The following is a 25,502-nucleotide window of genomic DNA, read 5'->3' as shown; positions in this document are numbered from 1 at the left end:
CCCCGGTACAAAAAAAAAAAAAAAAGAGGCTTGTCTGTGAAACCCCTGAAGCTTGCAGAAGGGCACAGGTTCAGACCCCGCCGTGGGCGGTCACTGTACATCACTGAGTGGCCAGTATGGTCACCGCCATCCTCATGCGTGGGAGCTAGGATGGCCAGCCTTTGGGATTTGAAGATGGTGCTCCTGATTTTGAAGATGGAGGAAGAGGCACCAGCCTAGGAATGCAGGGAGCTTCCAGAAGCTGGCAAAGCAAGGAAACAAATTCTCTGCTAGAGCCTTTAAAAGAGGCAGCCCTGCTGACACCTGGCTTTTAGCCTGTGAGACTTCTGACCTCAGACCTGTAAATCTGTGCTGTTTGAAGCTGCTAAATTTGTGACGACTGTTACACAAGCAACAGCAAACGAATATAGCACATTTCCCAGACCCATAAAGCCACTGCCTGGAATTTGGCTGTGCTGGGTGGAGGAGTGGCAGGAGCTGCCGGTTTAGGGACGCTTCTTCTTGGGCCGTCAGACATGGAGAAAGCGCACAGTCTCCAGTGGACTGAGGCATCCTCCACAAGAAGCGCTGCTTAAGTGTGGCTCTATGAGTATTTTTAGTGTTTAACTCCAGAACCCGTTGTTCATCCCTACATCTGCAGCAAGCTCCACACCCAGCAGCCTGCCCTCCCACAGGCCTGTGCCTGTCCACCCCAGAAGCACACCTTTTGTGTGGTGCAGAAACTGAGGGCTGATTTCCCTCTCCTGCACACGGTGCAGAGTTGAAAGCAAGTGGGTCTTCTTTCCTTTTGGGTTTTAGAAGCCTGGCTGAGCTGACAGCATTTGCACTTATGCCCACTCATGTGGAAGCCCACAAGCATCACGGTGCTGAAGCAGAGGTTTAACAGTTGGTGTGTTGGAAACACACACAGGTCTCGGTAGGGATCTTACTTTCAGACATTTTAGGAATGCCATCAGTTCAGGAATGGTGGCATTCGCCTTGTAATCCCAGCACTCTGGGAGGCTGAGGCAGGAGGATTGCAAGTTTGAGCTTAGACTGGGCAACTTGGTGACGAAAAGAGGAGACCCTGTCTCAAAACTTTAAAATAAAGAGAGCAGTTGTGCTTGGAAATGAAGCTCAGTGCAGAGACCCTGGGTCCAATCCACAGTACCAACCAACCAGCCAACAAACAAACATCACTGGCCAGCCTCTACCAAGAGCAGACCTAGGGTCTCAGGACAGGGTTGTGTTCTGGTACAAGTGCTTTTCTACTTCTTCAGTTGTTCCTGTTGTTCTTAGACTAACTTCCATGTACAAGTGCAGAGTCCTTGGGAGCATCTGGAGGAACGGAATGGGGTGGCTTTGGTTCGCACCATTTCTCCGTAGAGGGTCTGGGATCCCCGTGACCCCCTCCTCCTGCTGTGTGGGGCTCCAACTGCATCCTGTGGCGGAGAGGAGGCTAGGTCTACCCCAGACAGTACCCTGCCAGTTCAAACCCTAAAGGGACAGAGAAGGAGGAGTCTCGTAGAGGAGGATGTCCTTCTTTACCACTCGGAGGATAGTTACAGCCCCTTTGACGCAGACGAGTGTTGAGACTGAGCCTGAAAGGTCCCGGTGAAGAGGACCAGCTCTGGAGAGAGCGGGAATCTGTTCACCAAGGTGTGCCCAACTCTGGATTGTGAGAGCCCCACGTCCTTCTTTACAGACTGGATCACACAGGTTTATAGTAAAATGTTACAAAAAGTCATAATGGAAGAGAGTTTTGGCCATGGGGTTAAATGTGAAGAGCTTGAAGCACACATAACAGAAGAGGGATAAAGAGACATTGGCAAAATACAACTCTCTGCCTTTTAAAGGTACAGAAATCTTAAATCCGTGGAGGTACAGGATTGCAAAATCAGTCCAGTGAGGTGGCCCAAACAGATCTCCGTCAGGTCCGCCCAAGAGCAGAGTCAGAGCCCCCTGTGGCTTCTTCTAGTGTGAATTCCTCATTTTTTTTCTGGGTCCAGTCCACCCTCACTTCTCCAGAGCTGATTATTTCTGCATTCCCTGGTTTCACTCCTGTGCGCCCTCTCCGTGGAGGGAGGTGACCTGTCAGTGGGGCACAGTCTAGGTGGGAGGCGTGGGAGCTACTATTTCCCTGCTGCATTTTCATCCAGCAGCGGTGGGAGGGGCTTCAGCACTCATTTTCTCAGTAATTAAGACCCCTACCCCTCCCTCCTCTGTCCCCCCAGGAGGGACGCAAGGCATGAAGGACTCTGTCTGGGCTGTAACTGTGGGAAGGCAGAGCCTTTTCTGGGCTTTGGACCAGACTGTACACCTGGCCAGGGTTTTTATTATTGTTGTTTATTTGGTTTTGGCTTTTTTTGGAATTTTAAACTGCAGTGTTGGTACTGAGGTGTAGTGGTCCCAGGAAATCCTGGCAGATGCCCGTGACACCCATCTCTGGGTAAATTAAGCAAATCAGAGTTGCCACCTCGTGTGGAAATAACCGAAGGACTGCTGCTCACGGTGTGGACTGGCAGGGGTGGCCGGGTCCAGCTCTCCTGGGTCTTCTTTTCCATGGCTCTCCTCTGCTTCCGTGCCTACCTTCTCCTGGCTCCTAGCTCAAGGTCTGGGAGCTTTCAAATGCTAAAGGGTCTTCTAGCCTGTGCTCCCCCAGCACTGGATTCATAACTCAAGAAGAAAACTCAAAATCAAAATCAGTAAATGTGTATAAAACTTAACATGTTCAACTAAAAAGCGACTGAGCTCTTACACGCGAGTTTATCGAGTGCTCGCGGAGGACGCATTTAAATATCACTTAGGAGAGGCCTCTGCAGCAAGCTGTCCAAAGCCCAGGTAGGCAACGTGGCCTTCTCTGCTGCTCTGGGCGGCTCCCAGCAGCTGAGCGATAGAGCGGTGCAGCGCTGCGGGCCTGCACAGCTCTCCTGGGCTGCTGCCTACTGAACGCTGGGGGGCAGCACCGAGCTTCCGAAGCCTCCTCCAGAGGCTGAAAGAAAGCTGAGCAATTCCACTTTAAGAAGGGCCATGCGCAGAACCACGCAAGAAGTGCAGTAATTCGTGGACGTGGCTAATCTCTATAATTCACCCGATTGCAGATACAAGTGACAGCTGCAATAGGGGTGATGTTCTCTCATGCGCTGTGTCACGGGATGCTATTTCGAATCTTCCTGAGATTAGAAAAAGGATTACAATCGCCCCCAGGGCCTTGCTGTGTAATTTCTATCAGTCTTGATCTGTGAGTTCCCCCAGGCAGTGCGTGTGTGTGTGTGTGTGTGTGTGTGTGTGTGTGTGTTTGTGTGTGTCTGCATGCACATGTGGCGAACAGGCTCGCGGTCCAGTGTGAGACTGTTGTAGCCACACGACCGTGTTTTCGACCCCAGGGACTTAATCCCGATGTGTCTGTAACTCCAGGCCTGCGGCTTTCCACTCTGGTCACTGCTTGGGCTGCACGGCAAAAGATCTGTCCAGATGCACTCTGCCTGGTGCTTAGAAGGTCCTGGTCCTTACTGCTTTGCTACTACTATTTTTAATCCTTAATAAATTTCAAAAACGAAGTTGGCTTTGCATTTCTGTTTGTACAGGGCCCTGCGCATGATAGAGCAGGTCCTTGTGTGGAGAAATATGGTCAGAGGTCAATTTCAGTCCAAGCCTTGACTGCTGGGTTCTCTCTTGGTCTCATTTTAGTGACTTGCTTGACTTAGACTACAAATGTAAAAAGCAGGGCTTTGCTTAAACACCCTTGGGAGCCTGCCCCTCCTCCTGTGACCAGAACATGCCTGCAGACTGCTGCAGAGCTCCTCACCGCGAGGAGAGTCCAGCGACCCTTGTGCCCCAGGCTCTGGGACACACAAATGGACTCACTGAGGAACTGAGCCAACACTGTTTCTGTCATTTGCCTCAGCTTCCTGGAAATCATTCCCTACTAGGAGGAGCAGTCCTAGTTGGAGAGCAAGCTCGGTTCCGTTTATCGTAGGTCGAGGTAAGTCAGGCTGATTCCCCGTGCATAGCCCGATCCTCATTCTTCTTGGTTCCCTTTTCTCAGCAAGGGCTGCTGCACCATGGGAATAGCTGGCTTTACAGTGCCCCCTGCTGGTTAGGGGGGGGCTCAAGAGCTTTTGACAGATGTCAGCTTCCAGGGACTGCCCTTGTGCTAGTCATCTTGCTACAGTGCACTTTTATAATGCTTTCCCTCCAAGGATCCTTGGATACGTGAGAAGAAATCACCTGTCACAGTCTCCTGGCCTAACACCCGAGAACCCCAGGGACTCATTTGTCTCTCTGTCTGGTAGGGCTGGAGAGATCCCATGCCTTCCTCCACTTGGGACTTCTGTGTGATCTGGAAGGACTTTTCTGGACCTCAGTTACTGCATGTGTAAATGAAGGTCAACAGGCTCTGTTTGAAAGTTATCCCCACCAATAAACCCTATGAAGATGAAATAGCCCCAAATCGAAACATTCTTTTAAAAGTAGAAGTAATTCCCCAATGTAAAGGGTGGCAATATTATATTTTGACAGTTAAATTCAAGTTTAAAATCCAGCATTATAATGAGCAATATGCTTTTGCAGGCACTGAAATTTCTTGTGTTAAAATGGGTCAGATGTCCAAGAGACAAATGGAACATTCCTTGGAATGCTAAGATGTTAACTGGCTTTATAATAACATTCTTCAAACAATCTACTTATAAAATACTGAGGAGATATCAGAGGCTCAGCAAATTTTCACTGGGCCTTTAAAAAACTTCCTTAATCTCACCTATTTTGGGGTGATTTTCTCCTCTGAATTTTTGTAATTTTTAATATCTAGCATGCATATCTGGCATGAGTTGAAGGGGTATTGGGTAGGATTCTCTAGAGGAAGAGATCTGCATGGTAGGAGGCCAAACGGTCCAGCAGCCACTCAGTCCGAGAAGCTGAAGCCACAGAACAATCAGGATCGAAGATGGAGTGTGGGTCTAAGACTGGAGGCCTGCGTGCTCCCCTGAGAGTCTTGGTACGAATCACCTTGGAAGGCTGAAGAAACTGGAGTCTAATGTCCACAACAAATGGCAGTAACAGAAGATACATCACTCAAACAGAACGGAGGCTTTTCAGGGAAGCTGACTTCCTCCTTCCTGTTTTGTTCCATCTGGCCTGCAAGCCTAGTGGATGATACCACCCCAATTGGGGTGGGTGTCTCTCCCTCAGTTTGCTGGCCTGCCTGCCAGTCATCTCCAGAAGCACCCCATGGACACAGCTGGAAGTGGCCTTTACTTATTAAGCATTTATCAGTCCAGTTGAGTTGGTCTATCATGGTCAGTGGCCACGCAAGTCCACGTGGGTTACATTTGTGACATGAAACAGTGTCCTGTCTCTTGTCTTATCTCAACAGGAAGCTCTCTGAGAGAAAGCAGACATCTGCCACCACGCACTGAGCATGGCGCTTAGCAGAGTGGCCCCTGGGGATGACTGTAGCAGTGCAGGAGGACGGCTGGCTTCGTGGGCCTCTTCTGACTCTGCAGGCTCTGGAGAAAACACTCCGGAAGGGCTTCTGTGTGGTCCAAGGTAACTCTCACCCACATCTCTCTCGTGCCAGGATGTTGCTGTTAGTCTTTAATCCACAGTTTCCTTAGGAACTGTAGATGGTTCTATGATTTAATTAGTTGTATAGAGGATTTTGGGTGACTTGTAAGGGAAAGTTTATCAAAATTGTACCCAAAATCATACCTAAAGCATACTTAAAATCTTTCATAAAAGCTGACGTGTTATTATCCTATTAAAAAAGAGAAAGCCTTTCAATGCAAGGATTGAGAGCATGAGGGTTTAGTTATGAAGTAGCTAGAGTTTCTCATGATTGAAGCAAATTACAGATAAGATTGCAGGCTGCTTTGTAATTTAATTCATTGTGCTAACTATATCTGCATGAATTTCTGTTTCCATATTCTCATGTATCTCTTATGTTTCCTCAAATTTTTGAGCCAGTCTTTCCTCACCAGTGGCTATAGTTTGGGCCTTAAATGTCCCCCGTGGGCCTAAATGTTAAAGACTTAGTCCCTCGCTGGTGCTCCTGTGAGGAAGTGGGACCTTTAAGAGGTGGGGCCTAGTGGGAGGTCATAGGTCATGGGGGACTGTCCTTGAAGGGGACTGTGGGACTCCAGCCCTTTCCTCAGCTTCTCTTTTGTGTGCTGGCTACTGGGCAAGCAGCTTTGCTCTGCCCCACATCCCTACCGAGATGAGATGTGCTGCCTGCTTCCACCAGAGCCTAACAGCAATGATTCCTCCCAGTGCCATGGCCTCACATAAACCCTTGCTCTTTATAAGGTGATGATTTCAGGTACTTGGGACAATTATAGGAAGCTGACTACCATGCAAGCTAGGTCTGGATCTGACATGTGTGTTGCGGTCATTACAGCCTGACCTCTGTCTCATTTAATAAAAGGCGATAGCTACTTATAATATGGAAGAAAAGTTGAATTTAGGATGTACTGTATAAGTCATAGGAAGGGGAGGGAAGACGCATCAGGTCTTTTGTCCCTAATTAGTAATTCTGTTGAAATTACAGTCATAACCCTTATGTTTTTTAAGTTGGCCCCTGAAAAGGAGAATCTTATGCCATTCATTAAATGAGACAAAAGACTAATTTCTTCTTTCTAGCCTCAAATCATGAATTCTGGCCTTTTGCTTCTCATTCTGTCTTCCTTCCTGGCAGAAGGCTGACCTTGGCCTCTTGTACAGTGCTCAGACTCCGTCAGAGAGGGAGCTATGCCACTGAGACCCTTTTCTGGTGAAGGTGAGGAACTAGAAATCTTCATTTAGGCCAAGGGTTTTCTGAGAACTATAATGCTAATGACTCCACTCCTGAGCTTTGTGTAATCCTCTTGGTGGGAGAGAGAAGTGACGCCAAGTCCTTCGTCTGTTCCCCATCTCCGGATTGGGTTACACGTGTACAAAGTTCCAGAGAGGTGGAGGAGTGGCAATTCCCACGCCTGAGAGCGCTTTGGTGTTCGTCAGGCACTTTACACACATCGTTTCGTTCACTGCTTTGCCCAGATAGCACACTGGTCACCGTCGCCATCGCTGCACAGAGCAAACGCAAGGCCGTGGCGGCTGCATGCAGGAAGTCAGGTCGCTTGTGCTCTGCACCGGTCTGGCCTTGTCAAGCATCTTTGTGTGGCATTACTGCGCCGAGTTCTTTGGTTGGTTTGGGTTTTCACCCGGGAAAGGATTTCTACCACTTCCTTTTAGGCAAAACAGCCCTCTAAGAGACCTGGCATCATCCCTCCTCCTGTGCCCAAGCCCACAGCCTCTATACAATCCTGACCTGATGGCTTCTCTTCTTCAAGAACAATTTTAGGCCAACATAAAGTCTAGAGGAACCGGTCTCTGCTGTTATCTTCTCAAAGCTGAACACTCTGGGTTCCTTTAGCTTTCTCTTTCACCGTGTTGGAGCCCACCAGTTCTGCCAGGGACCAGTCGCTTAACGGACATGTAGGTTTTCTCACTGCAATAAGGGGATGACTCACATCTTAAAGGGTTGTTGTTAGAAAGAAATCAGAAAATAACTCTCAGGGGCACTTGTAGAACAACAAATTAGCACACTGGAAACTGCTTTTTCCACTTCCACCTTGCCTTCACCACCTCTGGCTTCTTTGTTGTCTGTGTAGATCCTCTGGGAAGAGCACACTGCCCATACAGGCAGGAATGTGTAGTCTGGGGATTCTAGGAAAGGGTCTCAGCTTCTGCTACCCCCCCGTCCCCCAAGCAAGTTGTGGGGAAGACAAAGCTGGGAAATGCAGGAGGGCTCACCTGAGGCCAGTGGGCTCCCGCTGACTCAGGGCCTCTGATTCACGTGTGATGCAGGTGCACCAATTACAGGCCTGCGGCACAGGCAGGGAGCACTGACTTTAGGCCTGGCAGGGTTCTGAGTTCTACATTGGCAACGTACTGGTTTTGTGATAGTGGAAAAGGACAGGACCCGTCTGAGCCCCAGATGCTGTTTCCCAGAGCCCCCTCCTGGCACCCTTGTGGCTTGGATGGATCAGTAGCCACTGTGCATCTCTCCCCTCCCCTCCCCTTCCCCCTCAGCTGGTGGTCTTCAGCTGGAGGGCTGGTGTTGGTGGGGAACTGGTGTCAAGGTCTCATTGCAGTCTGATGTTTGTATTGTGCCCAGGCCTTTAAAGTCAAAGATAAAAGGCCTTTCCTACCTGTGTTAATATTGGAACACCTAATTCATTTCTCCATCTTTCCCGTTATTTAAGTTGCATGGGTTTAATTCATTTCCAGTTTCCTACCATGCCTGGCACCCAGGACAAGGGTCAGAAAACGTTTCTGAGTTAAAGTCAAACAGACTCTCTTTCACTTCTGTGGCTGTTTTGTTGAGATTGTATCTGGCTTGGACTCAGGAAGAAGGTTCTAGAGTGTTGGCTGCTGCTGTAAGTTTTTGAGTTCTGGGCAGTAGCTGGTATTTTAGGGAAAATACTGCATGGTGAGTGAAGCGACTGAGGCCTTGGCCTCATGTGAGTTGACGTGAATTCTGGCTCTCTCTGAGCTTGGGAAAGTTACTCAACCTCTCCAAGCCACAGTTTCCTCATCCATGAAATGGGGATGATGACAGAGCATCTGTCTGCAGGGGCGTAGTGCAGATTGCACGCGTCTCTATGTTTAGGATGTGAGAACAGTGGCTGGTTACAGTGAACGCTGCCTGTCTGCTGCTGTTCCCCATTTCTCACCAGCTGTGTGGTGGGTGGGACTAACTGAGGAGGGCTCATCTCTTCCAGTCATAATGTTCTGTGACCCTGGTGAGCGCAAAGGCCAAAAAATGGGCAAGAAATGGGCAGCCGGAGAGGAAGGGCGAGGTGGAAGTTGTGTGAGTGACCTGGGCCGAGTGCGTCGTGGTGGGAGCGAGTTCCTGGTGGTATCAGCACCGCGGATCCATGCCTGTACAGACGACGTCTGTCAGGGTTCTCTCTTCTTGTGGGTGATACCGAAGCTGGGTGGTGCCAGCAGACAGGCTCTCCTGGCTTACAGAACTCTAAGCTCATAAACATGGGGAAAATCCCACCCCCTGAAACTGGCAAAGTGGGAGCTCCTGTTCCAAGAAAGTTCCAGAAAGTCCCAGGTCTGGAAGCTGAGGCCTAACCTGTGTCTAGAGTCACTCAGGGTTTGTTATTCCAAATCACGTTCTCCCCTGAGGGGGCATAGTGGGCTGGGCCATCACTCTTGGCCTTCAGCGCAGTCTCTCATCAAATACTAAATACCTGGGTAAACAGGTGCCCCTCACAGGCTTCCTGCTCCACTCTCCCAGGACGTGGCTCCTCCCAGGAAGAGTGGAAGCTGGCAGCCGCCTGTGAGGAATGCAGCGCCTGGAGAGACACCAGCAGCAGGCCAGAGTTCATAGCACTTGAGGGGTGGGGAGGAATAGAGTAATTTACAGCTGACGGAGGAATGCTTTTCTTCCATCAGAAGTAGAATTTACTGTCTGTATATGAGTTACATTCAGGTTGGAAAGGCAGACTTTTCTTGGAGGTACTTTGCCTAGAACACCTACTCTAGACACCAGAAGTATTTAAAACATTAAACTAAACATTTTAAAATTTTAAAATGGATGCAGCCTATTAACAGAAAATTCATGCATGGAAGCTTAAGGAATAATTAAGATCTTTCATAATCCAGCTACCAAAGATAACCAATTAGGCTTTTGTTATAATTCTATGTATTTGCTATAATTTTGAAACATGGTTCGAGATGGCATGTAAACATTTTAATTCTCACTTTTAAATTTAACAATTAAGAGTGAGCATTTCCATGTTGTTAGAAATGTTCATAAAGTGATTGTGATGGCATTATAATATTCTATTTACTTCTGTGCTTAATTTACTAAACCATAATAATGCTGGCAGACCAGCACTGCACATCCCTGACTGTGTACCAGACACTACTCTAAGCCTCTTACACACAGCAACTCATTTATTTCCTCAGGCATTGGGAGGCTTGTACTATTAACAATCTCCATTTTTTATCAGGGCAGAAATGGAAAGGCTGAGTAGCAGCTTGGGTCTCTCAGGTTGCTGTGTATTTGGGGATCTTCCTGCTCCTCTACCCTGTCAACCTCTTGACTGCTGTGGACACCCAGATGGTGGCTTATTTTGTTTTTAAAGTAAGGCTTCTGTGGAGGGGGGTGTCTTCTTTCCCTTCTTGATGAAAGCTCAGGCCCTGAACCTCGCTGGCTCTTGGGGTTGGGGGCTGCTACGTGAGGAACAAGGTCCTGAGGCAAAGCCCATTGTGGAGATTGGGCTGTTGGTGACGGAGCCCCAGTTAGCACCCCTTTTTTCTGATTCTTTCCTAGTCTTTCACTTTCTACAGTTTTTGTGTGAAAAGACACACAAGAAAATCGCACAATGCAATCTTCACAAAGATAGATGTCCAGAGGAGACTTTCAGGGCACAGGCAGTGGCTTATTAATTACAGCAGATGATTTCCTCCCTGTTTCCATATTTCTGGCCTGGCTCAGCAGGCCCTGGGCTCTCTAAAAGCTCTTGAAGAGTGAGAGGGAGTGAGGACCCTTCTGTCCTGCACTGGGTCCTGAGAGTAAGTTGCTCGCCTGACTGGCTGATGGGCTGGGCAGGGAGTGACTGGGCCTCACCCCTTCCAGGGCTTCTGGGTACCGTGGTGCACCCTGCGCTTGCCCTGCTCCTTTGTCAGAAGGTTGTACTGTCTGCCCCTGGGGGGTCAGTAAACTGGGCGGTGTCCAGGCTCCTCCAAGCTGACTCTGTAGACTGATCTTCCTCATCTGGGCCCCAGGGACTAAAAGACACAGAAAGCTGCAGGAAGCCTAATGGTCCACAGGTCTAAGGCTCTACGATCTAGTTTCACAAAAATACATTTGTGTTTGGGTTTCCCTAAACCTCCAGTTCCTACTTCCCAGTTGATTTAAAACCCAGTCAGAGCTACATGATTAAAAGTCCTCTTAACTTCAACTTTGACCATTGCATATTGGAGACAAAAAAACATTCATGCAAGCATCACAGATCCCTTCCCTGTCCCCAGTCCCTCAGGCACACAGGAAGCACACCTGCCAGGTACTGCCTTCCTCATTCTGTAGGGAGAATTCTGCACCGAGATGAACTGCCAGATGCCTCTGAGGCCAGAATCTTAGACTTCTGTGATGTGGCATTCAGGCAGAGAGTGATCAGGGGCAGGAAAGAGAAGCAAGGATGGATGGAGTTGCTAGGAAAGAACTGAGACTTTCTCCTGGGGCAATGGAAGAATAGGGTCAGAAGAGCTGTGGGGAAGGAAGCAAGCAGGGACTTCCGTGGAGATCCTGAAGACTCCACGAGGGCTCCAGACCAGGTAGTGTGTACGGGAAACACCAGGAATCAGGAATAGGGAAAGAGGGATAGGGAACTTTCCAAGTTCTTACTGAGGGCTGGGAATCGGTCCCTCAACAGTTTGATTGGAAGAAACTGTCCAGGTTACAGTTCCCTACACAATCGGAGAGTCTGCCTCTGCGGATAGGGCTGTGGCTTGTTCTCAGTTATAACAGGGTTATGGTGTCTCCCCAAATATTAAATGTGACTCAAGAGGCATGGTCAAAGGGAAAGGGGGAGAAACGTCCCCAAAGTATTCCCAACCCTGGGCCAGGTAGGTATGGGTCTCTGTAGTTATCCACGGTTGGGGGCTGTCTGTATTGAAGCTGTCCTGACTGTAATCAAAGAGGGGTATTGCCAGCACCCGGCCACCTCCAGGACTTCTCCAGGCCTAGCGCATGTGTGGCATCTGCAGCTATGTGCAGGAAACACCTGGAGCGCGAGACGCTTGTGACCATGTGGGGTCAGATGTAGACTAAGCTAATGAGGTCAGGGCAGTGCAGTGTGTGTTTATTTTTGTGCTTCCACCGCACACGGGTCAGAAAACCCTGATGCTGTCTCACTGAGTAGGAGGAAGAAAACTTCAAGTAAGTGTCAGCTGCACAGCAAAAGTTTTGAAGAAGTTCGACAGAAACCACAGTTGGCAGCTGCATCTTACCTGACATCCGGTCTGCACCGTTTGGATCCCAGGCTTCGGCAGATGGACCGTTTGGCATGTGCCCGCTTTCCCTGGCTCCTGTCTTCCGACAGCCCGTGCTGACTTGGATCAAGTTCTTAGCAGATCTGATTCCTCTGCTGTCCACACTTCCCACAGATGGGCGTTCTTATCCAGCTGGGTTTCTGCTTATCCCCACAAGTGCGTGGAGGGGCAGAGGGGAGCCAGGGCCCTTCCGCTTGGCCATGTGGGGGGTCCCTCTGCCACCTGAAGCAGGCTGGGCTATGCCTGGGAGCTGTTGGCCCTGATTCTCATGCGGTTCTCGGAGGAGGCGGGCATGGAGAGATAGTCTCTGGTCGTTTGTAGAGCTCGAGAATAAGTCACAGCTCCCCACTGTCTTAGTCACTTGCTTTACTGATGAGGCACAGTACCCAGCACCACAGTGTGAGGAAGGAGGGGTCTATTTTGGTGCACAGTTTCAGTCCACAGTGGCCTGGTGGAGGAGAACAGCGCAAGAAGAGCTGCTCACATAGTAGTGTCTGGGAAACAGTCATGGAGGACCTGAGAGAGGAGATGATAAAACCTTGGGGGTTGCGCCACAGGGTCCATCCCTCCAACCAGCTCCACCTTCCAACAGCAAGGCAGCCATGGTGCCCATGATCCATCACCTTCCAAAGCTCCAGCCTGTGATCCCATGAGGACTGGGGCAGCCAGATATAATCCGTAACACATGCCCGGCCTTCAGGAACTGGGGGTCGCAGTGGAAACGGGGAGAGGTGGAGGACGGACTCCGAAAGGCCTTGTGCTCACCTCCAGCCACAAGGCACTGAGTCCAAATGCATGCAGCACAGACTGGCTTAGTGGGGACAGAGACATGCAGACACATGTTTGGCCTCCACCGGATTTCTAGAACAGGTACCTCAGTGATGGCACCAGGTCCAAATCCAACTCAGAAAAGCCATTCTTGGTCAGGCCACGTGACATCCAGGGTATCCCCATTGGGTTGGGGAATTACGGAGACCTCTGTTATCGTCTCTGTTTGAAGGACCAGCACTGGATTGCAAAGCAATGCAAACCTAGCTTATTATCTGGGAGGGTCCAGGTCTCTCAGTCTGTTACAGTGTAACAGATTTCATGTTGTGGGCTTGGATTCCAGTTCTCCCCAGAGGCTCTGTTGGAAGCCAGGCACTGAACTTCATCCCCAACTCTGACAGAACCATGGCAAGATGGATATATTTTTAAATAGGAAACATCAGAACATGGGATAACGGGGGATTGAGTGAATTTACAATCTTAGATTACCTGAAATAGCTGGAGAAGAATTTCAGACTCTAAAATAGAGGGGAGTTGACACTTTGCTCAAGTCTTGGGGGGAAATGTAGCCTTTTGGGTTTCGAAAAAGAAAAAGGCCTCAGAATCTCACAGCAGACTTTACATCAACATTTGGAGTTGTGAGAATGAATTAGACAAACACGAACCAATGTTCCTGGAAAAGCAGAGGGGCTGAAAATGGAACTGCAAAGTGTTTTGGCAGTTTGGGGTTTTGGAATATTATTAGCACCCTCCCACCCCAAACATTCCAGATAACTGACTGTATTCGCCTGCTACTTGTTTGTCTCGGAGACAAGTGATTTGGGAGCCTATTCTGAGATGCATTTCCCCTGAAATACTTCTTTGTCTCCTTTAATATTTTTATTTGCAATGAGTAAATCAGAGTTTAGTGCATTTGGAGTATGATTTTTCAGACACTCTGTGGCTACAGATGCAGCCTCCTCCCCTGGCTTGGTATCAGGGCCCCAGTCAGGAAACCAATAGGGGCTGCTTCCCTAAATCAGATGGCCACTCCCTGCTCTGCAGGGCACAGGGATGGGTTGTTGACCTCACATCCCACTGGAAGATGACTCGAAATCTCGAACCTGAGAAACTGTGTTCCCTCTAGCATTGCCATTTATTGCAATTTCAAAGCACTGAGCCCGGTGGGTTTGTTGTCTGCTTTACTCTAAGAAGCAGGAAGAACCCATGTTGCAGAAGAGAGCCAGCCCTGCACGGTCCTCTGGCGGGAAATCCCGAGGAGGTCTGGGGGGTGACTTCTGCTTGCAGCCGAAACAGAGTTAGAGTGGGGTCTAGAACCAGGTGCCCTGGTTTCAGGGACAACAAACATGATTCTAGCCCCTGACACACCACTGCCTTCCTCGCTGGCTGCGGTGGGACGGGAGTCCCTCTGTCCATCGAGGGGCCACAGCATTCCTGTAGGCAGAATTCCTGAGAGGGTTTGTAGTGATTCATCTGAGTCTGCTTCTCATTTTATTTCCCTCTACCTGTCCTCTTTTCTACCTTCTTCATTTCTGCTTTGGGAAACTGAGTCCACTGTCCCGGCCTCTTCTCGGCTCCTTTGCCCTTTCCATCTGCCTCTTTGGACCTGAACAGATTATTCTTTTCCACTCGGAAACCACACATTATTGCTATCTACACATTATCACCAAAACCAATTTGTGCAAGCTAACAGGCTTATCAGCACCACTGAAATGAGATTAAAACTGCCTCCAATGAAACAGATAAAACCAGATGAATGAAGCCCGCTAATAAGACATTAAAGATAATGACAAGAATGATTAGTTGGCATGATGTATCGAGCCGTTACGAGGAGTCAGATGGCCAGGATCAGTAAACTAATAAAAAGAATCTACCTTTAATTCCCCTGAGTCAGGGAGATATAATCACATCAACATTATGATTTTTTTAGTTATTATTTATCTGTGAGCAATATCACACCTTCCTTCAAATTGCTTGAAGCTTATTAATGAGAAAAAGAGGGAGAGTGAGAGACTGCTTGGAGGGGAGAGCTCTTCTCATTTCACCTCTTTAAGAATAAAAAGGAAGGCTCAGTACTCTGCTTGCATTTACACACTGATTATGCAGACACCTCTTACTTGTGTTTCATCTCTGAGAGCAGCCTATTCATAGCCCAACAGTTTTACATTCTACAATCAGTCAATTACTGCATTAACAAGTTGCGTCAAGACAATCTGAAAATTACATTTCTCCTGGGTAGCATCTTGGGGCTGGCTGTGGCCCCCACTGTGGGGAAGCCTGACTTCTCTTCAGGCAGGGAGTCCTTCCCCGTCCTTGTGCTGGGCTCATCTTCCTGCCTCGCTAGGGTGGAACCGATGCAGATGGCAGTGTGTTCGGTTAGGGTTCAGAGCTCATTCTGTGGAGGCTCAGTACTGCGCCTGGGACACAGGTGAATATGAACTGGCTTTGCCTTTAGGTGTCCAGGGTAGTGGAGGAAAGAGGGGAGGACGTAGGGCAAAGGCGAAGAAACACAGGAAACGACACCTGTGACAGGTGTGACAGGTGACTGTGTGAGGAGTAGTAATGTCGTACATGCCTAACGGAGGGAACTGCTCTCTGGAGAAGCCAGGGCAGGCTCCCAAAGGAGGAGCCCTTCGAAGTGGGGATGAGGAAGAGTGGGGTTTGCTAGAGCGAGACAAAGGAGAGGGCAGAGATGAAGCACAAGTCCAGGCAGCCACAGAGGCCTGATGTGCGGTGGGAAGACCTTGGTGGAGGATGGCAGCTGAGGGGAGTGTGGGCCTGGCCAGTGCTGGCCCCACTCTCCATGCTGAGGTTTCCGTGCTTTCCCCTTCGGAGTCTGTGAGGGAGCTGAGTGGTCAAACCTGTGCTTTTGAAAATGTACCCTGGGTGAAGCTGTAGAGAATAGATTAAAGGCAGGAGAGAAAGGAATCCGGGAAAACTTTGCTGAACCATGATGCAAGTGAGCAAAGCAGATAGGTATGCAATGTACCTGCACTTGCTAGCAAACAGCCAGGTGATCTTGGGTACAATCTTGTCTTGAACTGCAGTTTTTGTTTTTTTTGTACTGGGGATCAAACTCGGGCCCTTGTGCTTACGTGGCAGGTGGTGGAACTTGAACTGCAGGTTTGCCATTTGCAAATCAAAGATGGCAATAGCTATATCTTGAGGTTTTTTGAGAGATTAGAAATATCAAACATGGCTCAGGTGTCCATTTCACAATGTGTGCTTGACATGCCCGACAGCGATCTTTCTTTGACAGCCCTGTGGGAAGGGTGCACACGATTGTGGTGGCTGCAGTCTGGGTGCCTGCGCTTTCCTGCTAGGGAAAACCGGTGAATGAATTTGGACTGCATTATCACATTTTGTTGATAACAGAAGGGAATATACAACAAAAATACATGTTCAGATGTCTATGCTATTTCTGTCGTTCATGTACTTGTTGATTGAGAGCATATGGGTCAGACATTTTTGCAACATTTGGGAGACAGAGACAGCAAGGTACAAATAACATCTGACCCATCTTGCAGGGCAGCTGTAAGGACTCAGAGCTGATTGTGAGCATCCTCTGTCACCCAGGTGTCAGCTCCATGAAGATGGGAACTTGTCCACTGTCACACCCTTAATGGCTTGAATTTAGCAAAATAAATATTGAGTGAATGGATGAACTAGATATGAACTGAGTGAAAAAAAAATAGTAGAAACATTAATTTGATTACTAGTCAATAAGGTCAAAATACCAGCTTTAGTATTTCTCTCTAATCCCCTCATCAACTAATAGTTTGCTCATGAATTCAATACGTAACAGGACGTATTGAGTAGCTCTAACTATCCTTGACCTCTCTACGCCGCAGTATCAAGTGAGGTGCTGAGTGCACGGTGGTGAACACGACAGACACAGGCTGGCCCTGAGCTTGCAGCCCAGTGGACATGGTCACTGGGGTCCCACAAAGCCATCAGATGCGTGGCTCCCCTTTCCGTGGTGCCTCGTCATCTTTCCGGGTGAGATCTGAGTGGTGGATAGACACGCACAGACACCAGATAAACACAGACAGTGTGACAGGGTGATGGGGGCTGTGTCCTGGGTTGGTACATGTGGTTTTGCCCTCTGACCCCTTTATTTACTAGACATGAGAGTTTGGGGCAGCCACTCACTTCTCAAGTGAGATGTCCTTATTTCAAACATGAGTATTTTCAGTAAGAACCAGACGAATTAGGTATGTAAATCATTTGGCGCATGGTAGGCTCTAAGTACTATTTTTTCCTTACCAGTAGGTATTTTTTGTAGGCAGAACTTATGGCTATGAAAAAACAATTGCTTTTTCAAAGCTTGCTGCCTACAGCTTGCTCTTCTGGTTCTATAATACATCAGAGAAGGCAGTTGAATGACTCCACTTTAATCAGAAAATAGAAGAAACTACTTTCACACCCTCCAGTAACTCTTGAAAATTTTTACTTTATGGAAATTTATTAACATGCAATCAAGCTTAGATTCAGAACCTACACATGTTCAGAAGGGCAGTGCTCTTAAAAACTACCAGACAGGATATCCTCTAATACAGAGAAAAATCTAAAAACAGTATGTCAAAAATGGCTCTCTGTTTAGTAATGTAATGTCACTGTTTAAGGTATCATTTAAAAACTTAGAGAAGTTAATGTCGTTACTTTTACACTCACTGTTAAATTTTAGAAACAAGTTTCAAAGGCCATTATTTCTGAGTTTAATAGAAATTTCAAACACACCTTGCTGGTAGTGTTTCAGGCTCCCCTTCAAGATCTCCTCCTGGTCAGGCGCAGCCCACACCTGCTGCCCCTTACACTCTGCCCAGCTCCAGGGAAGGAGAATTTTTGCCTTCTTTTTTGTTCACCATGCTGATGGCCTCAACTTTTATAACCAATATATTTGATTCAGAGACCACATTTAGAGACATATCAAAGCACATCTCTATTCTACAAGTGCTTTGTTTGAAATACTTTCATTTTTTTAGTAGAAATCAGTGTGATTGCAGAACGCATGCTTTTTGAAGGGGGCACCGACTCCCATAGCGAAGGCTTGGGGTCTCCATAAAATCGCATTGTTATTGTGCCCCCTTGAGCATGAAATTTCTATGGTTCCCTAGTTTCCAAATCCACTGTTCGGAACAAGAAATGAGGGTGACTTTGTGGAGTACTGTGGGGAGCCAGGAAGGGAAGCCGAACGGTGATGACAGGTTTGAATGAAGCGCACTGACTCTGTAGTCTCCTTCTAGTTGCAGTGCATATGTTTCTGTGAGGTGAGAGTCTGGGATTAGGAGCAGGCTGCGGTGAGCGCAAAGCCAGACGCAGGCCACCAGGGCTGGGGCTCGGAGGGCCCGCTACCCCGCTTCACGGTGGGAAGTGTCTGCTGCTTGGTCCTGAAGGCTTTGTTCATGAGATGGACACCAGCGCCGTGGGATGAGAGTACTAAATACCTTACACTACTGCATAACTTCCCAAATGATGCATTTTTAATTTACCAAATAAGGATTTATATGGGGAGATATATAAATTGATACCATTCAAAATTACTTAAAAATAGAAGTACTAAAATATAAAGGTAATGTAACGTATATATTAATAGGAAGTAAAATTTGGTTGTGTATATTGCTTATGTAAGCATTGAAAGTAACATAAATATGTATTTTTACGTGTTTCACTTCTCGGTTGTACCCATCTCTGATACTATGACATGGGTCTTTCATGCATATGAAGAAGAAATTTCTGAGTATGGCTCATTGTTCACCATTTTTCCATAAAAACTGCTTGCAGTATTCTTCAATGCCACATTTTGTGATTAATACATTTTAAACTGTTGATGAGTTCAATGGATTATTCTTTGTCGATAGTGGCATTTTTAGTTGAGAAAGCATCTCAGGTAGTGAGGTAGCTGGTAAACTCGTATTCCACAGGATGAGAAATATTCTTAAAATCATTTACAATATGTAATTGTATAAATTTTTATGTCAAGTATTTTCATTTTCTTTTGCTTCTGTTTCTTAAAAAGTATTTACAAAATAAAACGTCAATAAGTTACTTGTAACTTTGAAGACTATCTCAGTAGAGTCCTATTCCAATACAAAATATGCATTTATTCCATAAAAAACGAAACCTCATCACTGGACTTTTCAGAGGTCAAGGTCTTCCAAAGTATAATTATAAAATTTCAAAATTAAATAGGTTTTCATCTCTTACAATTTTGTTTAGTTCTTCCTTTGCTTTTATAGGCTGAAATTTCATTGTTTTTCTGTTCTTTCCATAATTACAATTTGGTGTACATCTCAAAAGTTGATTTCTGGTGTTCCATTGGTTGAGTCTTTTGATTAAATATTTGAACTTCTTTCAAAAACATGCAACCTCAGTTTTAGAGGATGGCTGTGGAGCCCTTGTTGCCACTGTCAGATGCTTAGATTCATCTACAAAGTAATGCTTTAGAAATACAAACACTTACACATACCTATGGGGCAGAGTTTTACTCAGCGTGAGCTCCTGCAGCAGAACCCACACACCGAGCAGCTCACAGGCAGCAGGAGTCCACTCCTCACATTTCAGCGGGCCGGGGACTGCTGGCTGCAGACCTGGCAGGCCCTGGGTTGCCCCCTACCCCCTCTTCACAGAGGGAGCTGCCCTTCACTTGTGCGCTCCCTGTGCAGCGCCAAAGGCATGTGACCTCGCTGGCCTGTGCACCGGGGACGGTCTTACTCTGTGAGCTCCTTGTCCTACCGTGATCACCCCAACCCTTGTTCTCCAGTGCTACCACCTCGAAGGCTGGGATTTCAAAGTGTAAGCATCTTGGTGGGACAGATAACCGTAGAGTGTGACGTACAGTAGCAGATGCCTCTGAAGAGTGTTTGGGCCACTTTTTCCATGACCTGTGGGGGGAGGGACGGCAGCGTCTACACTGTAGCAGCACTTCATGCGTTCTACACCTCTGCTTTCTGTTGCTGCCCTGACTTCTCACTGACTGGTGACTCACCAGCTGCGCCTCTCACGGCAGGGGTGGCTGCTGGCACAGTGGCCCGCAGAAGGCAGCAGCACCAAGTACTTCTTACTGCTGCCACAGAGCACAGGACTTGGGTGTCCTGGCCGCTTTGGCTCAGCCTGCTTTCCCTTAGTGGACACACACTGTCTGATAGCAAGGTGCTGGCTGTCTGCGTCTTGCGAGGAGGAGAAAAGTAGGCTGGACGATCGCTCGTTGTCTGTCGGGTTTTACCGGCTGAAGACCCTGGCAGAAGTGAGCGATGTGAAGCAGACATTACCAAGCTTGTCGCAGCTTATTTTAATGCTCTGTTAACAAACAAAAGGAGACCGCAGGCTGAACGGTAGACTGTGCCAGCTCTGTACAGTGATGCGAACGGGGGTTTTCCAAGGTCACCTGGATGGTGGGGATTGTTGTCACTATATAACTTGTGCAGTTATTTAGTGTTGGTGATTAAATAAAGCGTCAGAATCTTCAAGATGCACTTGATTCATCCAAATGCAAAGTTAGCTGAAAAGTGCAAGTAATACACTAGGGATGGGCAAGTCCTGTGGTTTTTGGCATTTCTGGGGCAAGAAACAGCTCTGAATGCTGAACAAGTGAGTGATAATTACAAAGCAAAGGTTTTGGCATAGGTCAGGGTCTCCCGGCATCTATCAAGTCGTCTGTAGTTACGGCTTTATCCACTTGGGTGCCCTTCAGCAGTATGTGACCCTGAGCTGAATGGGTACCTGGTTGGACTGTTTGTGTGCTGTCTTTTGTACCCAAGAGGCAGCATGCGTGCACTTTCCAGTAAACATGCAACCTTTCTCTGCTCTCCGTGACTGTGCCATGGCTCTTACCTGTCTCTCCTGTAGTCGATCACACATCTCACTTCATGTAGGCCAGAGCTACATTTGATTCACACTGACATTTTTTTTGTTTGTTTGTTTTTTTGAGACAGGGTCTTACTGTGTAGTTGAGACTGACCTGGAACTCACTATGTAGCCCAGGCTGGTCTCGAACTCCCAGCGATCCTCCTGCCTCAGCCTCCCGAGTGCTGGGATTACAGGCATGTGCCACCACACCCAGCTTCACACCGACTTTTAACATTGTGGATCTCATTGTAGCGAAGCCAGTTTTTATCTTTCAGTAAAACTTGCTGACATGCAGTGGAAGAACCTGTATCTTAGTCTGAATTGATTGGAAAAACCCCAGCTCTCATGATCTGCTTCCTTGGTCCCATCTAAAATGAATTTGTATCATTGGCAGCAGGTGTACATACATCCCGAGGGAGTTTACTCTTTCTCAGACATCTACTCAACCTGCAGGGGAAGGTAAACAGGAGAGGCAAAGCTGGCATTATGAAAGTTAAATCCTGGTAGAGTCTTTCCTGATTCTTGCGAATGCATCTTTGAATTTAAACACCAAGTTGACCTTTGTTATCGTCTGTTATTGTATGTAGGTGGCAGCAGTTTTGGGACTTCCACATAGTCTTACCTTTCTTAAGTGTTTATACTAACATCTCTTAGAAGTGAAGATGTAAATCATTCCTTATAACTCTCGAGTTTTACTTAAGTCACATCAATCTGTATCACAATTACACCTCCTCAGTTGGTCATCACTCCACATTCAACACGTATTAATTGCTTGCTCCAAGCCTGCTGTGTGTTGCACTGTGTGGGGATAGGGAGCATACTGTGAATGAAATGTTTGGTGGTAGATACACAGGGAGAGAGAGCATGACACTCTTCTAGTCTGTGCCCAATTGTATAACTGGAGAACAAAGCAAAACTGGAGGAAATGCTGGGTGTGCGGGACACTTTTCCATTAGCTCTTCCAAGGCCGGGTTAATGCTGGAGCTGAGGGTCGGCCGTGCTGGGTGGATGTAGCATGGATGGAAGAGTATTTCACCCAAGTCAGTGGTCACATGTGGAGTTATTTACACAGGCGGTGGGAGCCACTTCTGTGGCCCCAACAAGCTGCGTATCTGTTTAGAACACTCATTCCAGCCCCTGTTTATGGTTTAGAGCTAAACGGTCCTTCTAAAGTCTCACATTTGGAAGTGGGGTCTTGTCAGAAGGGGCAGGCCACTGGGAGTCTGACTTCGAAGGATGTCTTCTCCTCCCTGGACCCTGTCTTCGTTCACTGCTCCCCTGTTGCCGTGATATGAGCAGCTTTCCTCCCGCCGTGTGCTTTCTGTGTTAGAGCCAGCTGACCATGGAGCGAATACACTGCAACTGTGAGTGACAATAAACTTCCCCTTTAAGTTGTGTGTGTTGGGCAATTTTGTCCCATGACAAGAAAGCAAAGCAATACAGACAAACCCTTTCATGCCTAATATGGCTGCTGCATCTCATCTCTCAGTTAACTTCATTTGTAGTCCTTTCATGGCATATAAAGTCTGGTTAGCAGTGCCTTTTTATGTGCTTACTATCCTGAACTTCTTCTAACAGTGCAAGCATAAATTCAAATATCAAATTTTAAATGCTAATTTCACCCATAAATACGAAGTTCCTTGAGGACAGGGACTTAGAAGATCATTTCATGCACAGTAATTGCTCTGCTACCTGGCGCAGCCTATGGAATATAATAAACTCTCAGTATTTATTGAAATAAAGACCGAATAAATAAATGTATAGAATCAGGCTATGTAAATTGAGAAGTAATTTTATCCTAAAGCTGGCCAAGTTTCTTTTACAATGCTATTAACCATGGGTTTTTTTTTTATAGCTTTCCTTTCTCATAAAACTTGATGCTCTCCAAAGGACATTTGTGTTTAAAAAATTTGCTTAAGATGGAAGCTGAGACTTTTCCCTCTCATAGGTTCTCATCAAAATGATTTTAAAATATGCAAAACAATGACCATCTTATGACAAAGTATGGGGATGTGGGTTTATTAGCAGAGGTTTCAGCCTATTAGGGTGGGTGGTTGGAAGCGTGGTAACAGGTGGCATGGAGCGGAGGAGTCCTTCAGGCTGGTTCACTTGCCAGGAAGGGCTGCACGCGACAAGAAAGATGAAAGCCTGTGGATTTAAGTTGAGACGCGCTTGTAGTTTGGTCTTGGTAAAGAAGGAGGACACGAGGGAGAAGGGCAGCTGCAAAAACGGCAGATTCATCCAGGATTTGTCTGTGGGATTCTTGGCCAGTCTCAGCCACTCTCCCTTTATGTTCCCGTTCACATGGTGATAGACAAACTCTCAGGAAATCACCTCCCAGCTGGAACTCTAAGGGATAAACCAAGACTTCTTAAGTGTACTGGTGGCCCAGAGTAAAGTCTTATTCTGGTCCCTGTGAAGCTCACAGTCTAAATCTGCTGATTCTCCTACGTAGCCTGGAGTGAGTTGCTGGCGCTAACTCCACCCTTGTCCGAAGACATCAGCCTTCCCATCAAGCAAGAAGCCTGTGAAGAAACCTACAAGCACACAGTAGGTGAAATCTGTGCCATCTACTCAGAACAGTCAGGATACTTTTCAATCCTTTAATATAAATAAAGGAGGAGGTCCAGAGCAAGAAGGAAAAAACAGCAGGAACAAGACCAATCATGGTCAGTGAGAACAAAGATTCAGAATAAAACTGATTGCAAAATTGCAAAAGAAAAGTTGCCAAGATAACAAGATAATAAAGAATAGCCCATCCTAGAGAAACAGTGATTATTAATGAATAGAAGAGAATAACCTGTATGTGGTACAATTAGGGAATACAATTGAACTTACAAAAATGAAAAATATGATTGCTACAGCAAAGACTGCTAGTAGTCATCAACTGAACACAAAATTAGTGCATTTCCTCCCAAGATACAGTTATTTGGAGGGAAGCAGTCTTTAGTCAGGAACTGTATCTTAAAGCATCTCCACTCCTCCTGCCCCACTGCATGTAGGTGAAGCCTACTGGGCAAGGGGATGTGAGAGAAGAGGCATACAACACTGACAAGTCATGGACACTGAGAAGCAGATTGGCTTCCTCTTTCTCCTCCTTCTGGCTGACTGCAGGGGACTGTGTATGGCCTTGGGTGATGGGAGAAAGGCAGAAACAGTCCCACTTCCTGAATCTTCCTACAGGAGGAGCTGCCAGCTGAACAGAGACACCTGTGTTTAAATGTTGATTAAGGTAAGACACTGAAATTTGGATGTTTATTTATTACAGCAGCAATCTTACCCTAACTAATGCTACTGGTAAGAATTTTTTAAAAATTAATTTTATTGTTACATTTAAGGTATTATAATGTAATGACATTCATCATTGGAAATTTGCACCTTTACATAATGAATCTTAGTTCTTATTTTTTCCCCATCCCCCTACCCTCCCTTCAATTCCTCCATCCCTCCCTGTCTACAAAGACTTTGTTTCCATTCTTGCATTTTCTCATATTGGTAAGAATTCTTTTTTTAAAAAAACAGTAGAAGTATGGGAAAATAACCTGAATAAAAACAGAATCTAGAACATTTAGAGAGACATAAAAATTTTGAGAACATATAGATGATCTAAGGGATTAATCCAGAAATTCTAGGCACTAAAAAGGTTTTCACAAGAAACAATATAGAAAAACAAAGAAGGAAAATTTTCTGTAGATATACTAGAAAAAAATTTTTCTAGGGTTAAAGATCAAGTGTTTAAATCAAGAAGGATCAATAATATCTGAATAGAGTAGAACACTAAGACACCAAACTTAGATGCAGTGTGATCAAAAAATGTAGTGAATATTTAAATTTTTAAAAATCCACCACAGTAGCAATGCACTGCCATTAATCCCTTTCAACATTCTCCCTCTCACTTCAAACACACTTATCCATTCAATCTTGCCACTTTCTGTAGCTGGTCTGGACCTTCTCTTTTGTGAGTGTCTTTGGTTGCCCTGTTGTGGCTGCCTGGGTGTCCTAAATCAATTCGAAACTTTTACCTCTCACTGTCATGTTGGCTTTGAGGAAGAGCCAATAGTTGCATGGTACCAGATATGGTGAATAAATCAGATGCTATTTTTATGGCCTGCTTTTCCATTAATAGCACTCAGCAGCAGCACTCCTCATAGTTCTGATCTTACCATGTAGACACTCAAGGCATTTCTAGAACTGCTTCAGAATATGGCAAGGGTGACAGGATAAATACACGTGTAGTGGAGGAAGTATTCTAATGGGGACTAATGACAATGTGTCTCACTGCAGTAAAGTTTTAGAATTTAGACATTCACTGTATATTTTCATCATACCTCATAATATTTCAGAAGATTACAGTTTTTAAAAAGAGCTGAAAGTCAATGCATAGGAAATCAGGTTTACAAAAGAGAAAAAAAATAGACTTTTTGGATTTCTCAGTAGTACCACTGGATGCCAACAAGTAATGGAGAAAAACAAAGTCAGTACTTTGGGGAAAAACATTTTTCAACACCAATTTCTGATCTATACCTTGAGGGTAAGTCAAAGTTGTTCAGAGACTCAGAAAATAACCTCTATAATTCCTTCCTATAAGAACTTCAGACAAATTAAGTTTATGTATGTCTACTTAAGAAGAAATTTGCAAATGGGGAGTCCTAGAAACGAGAACAGGTTCAGAGGGCTCTGGGCTGCTATGTGATCGGATAGCATTGATCCACAGAAGAAGGAAGGGGGGTGCAGAGGTGCCTCAGTTGGTTCCAGCTTGGCATTTGCTTTATTTGAACATGGCCTGGTGGTGTCACCTGGAATTGACTGCTGCTTAGCAACTGTGACTGACAGAGACTCAGCTAGGCTGTAAGTGTGTA

The 25,502-nt window shown here is 46.5% G+C and overlaps 1 long non-coding RNA gene across 1 annotated transcript in view; it reads left to right on the top strand.

Moving 5' to 3' along the window:
• Positions 1 to 25,502, top strand: part of LOC104854574 — a 564,230-nt gene that overhangs the window by 119,642 nt on the left and 419,086 nt on the right. The window contains exon 3 of the long non-coding RNA XR_778164.2: positions 5,354 to 5,526. This is a non-coding gene — a long non-coding RNA (uncharacterized LOC104854574). The remainder of the gene's footprint in view (positions 1 to 5,353; positions 5,527 to 25,502) is intronic.

This window comes from Fukomys damarensis, unplaced genomic scaffold (genome assembly GCF_012274545.1).
Source record: "Fukomys damarensis isolate Sample0158 unplaced genomic scaffold, DMR_v1.0_HiC HiC_scaffold_11, whole genome shotgun sequence".
Taxonomy (NCBI): domain Eukaryota; kingdom Metazoa; phylum Chordata; class Mammalia; order Rodentia; family Bathyergidae; genus Fukomys; species Fukomys damarensis.
This window is presented reverse-complemented; position numbering and strand designations above follow the sequence as displayed.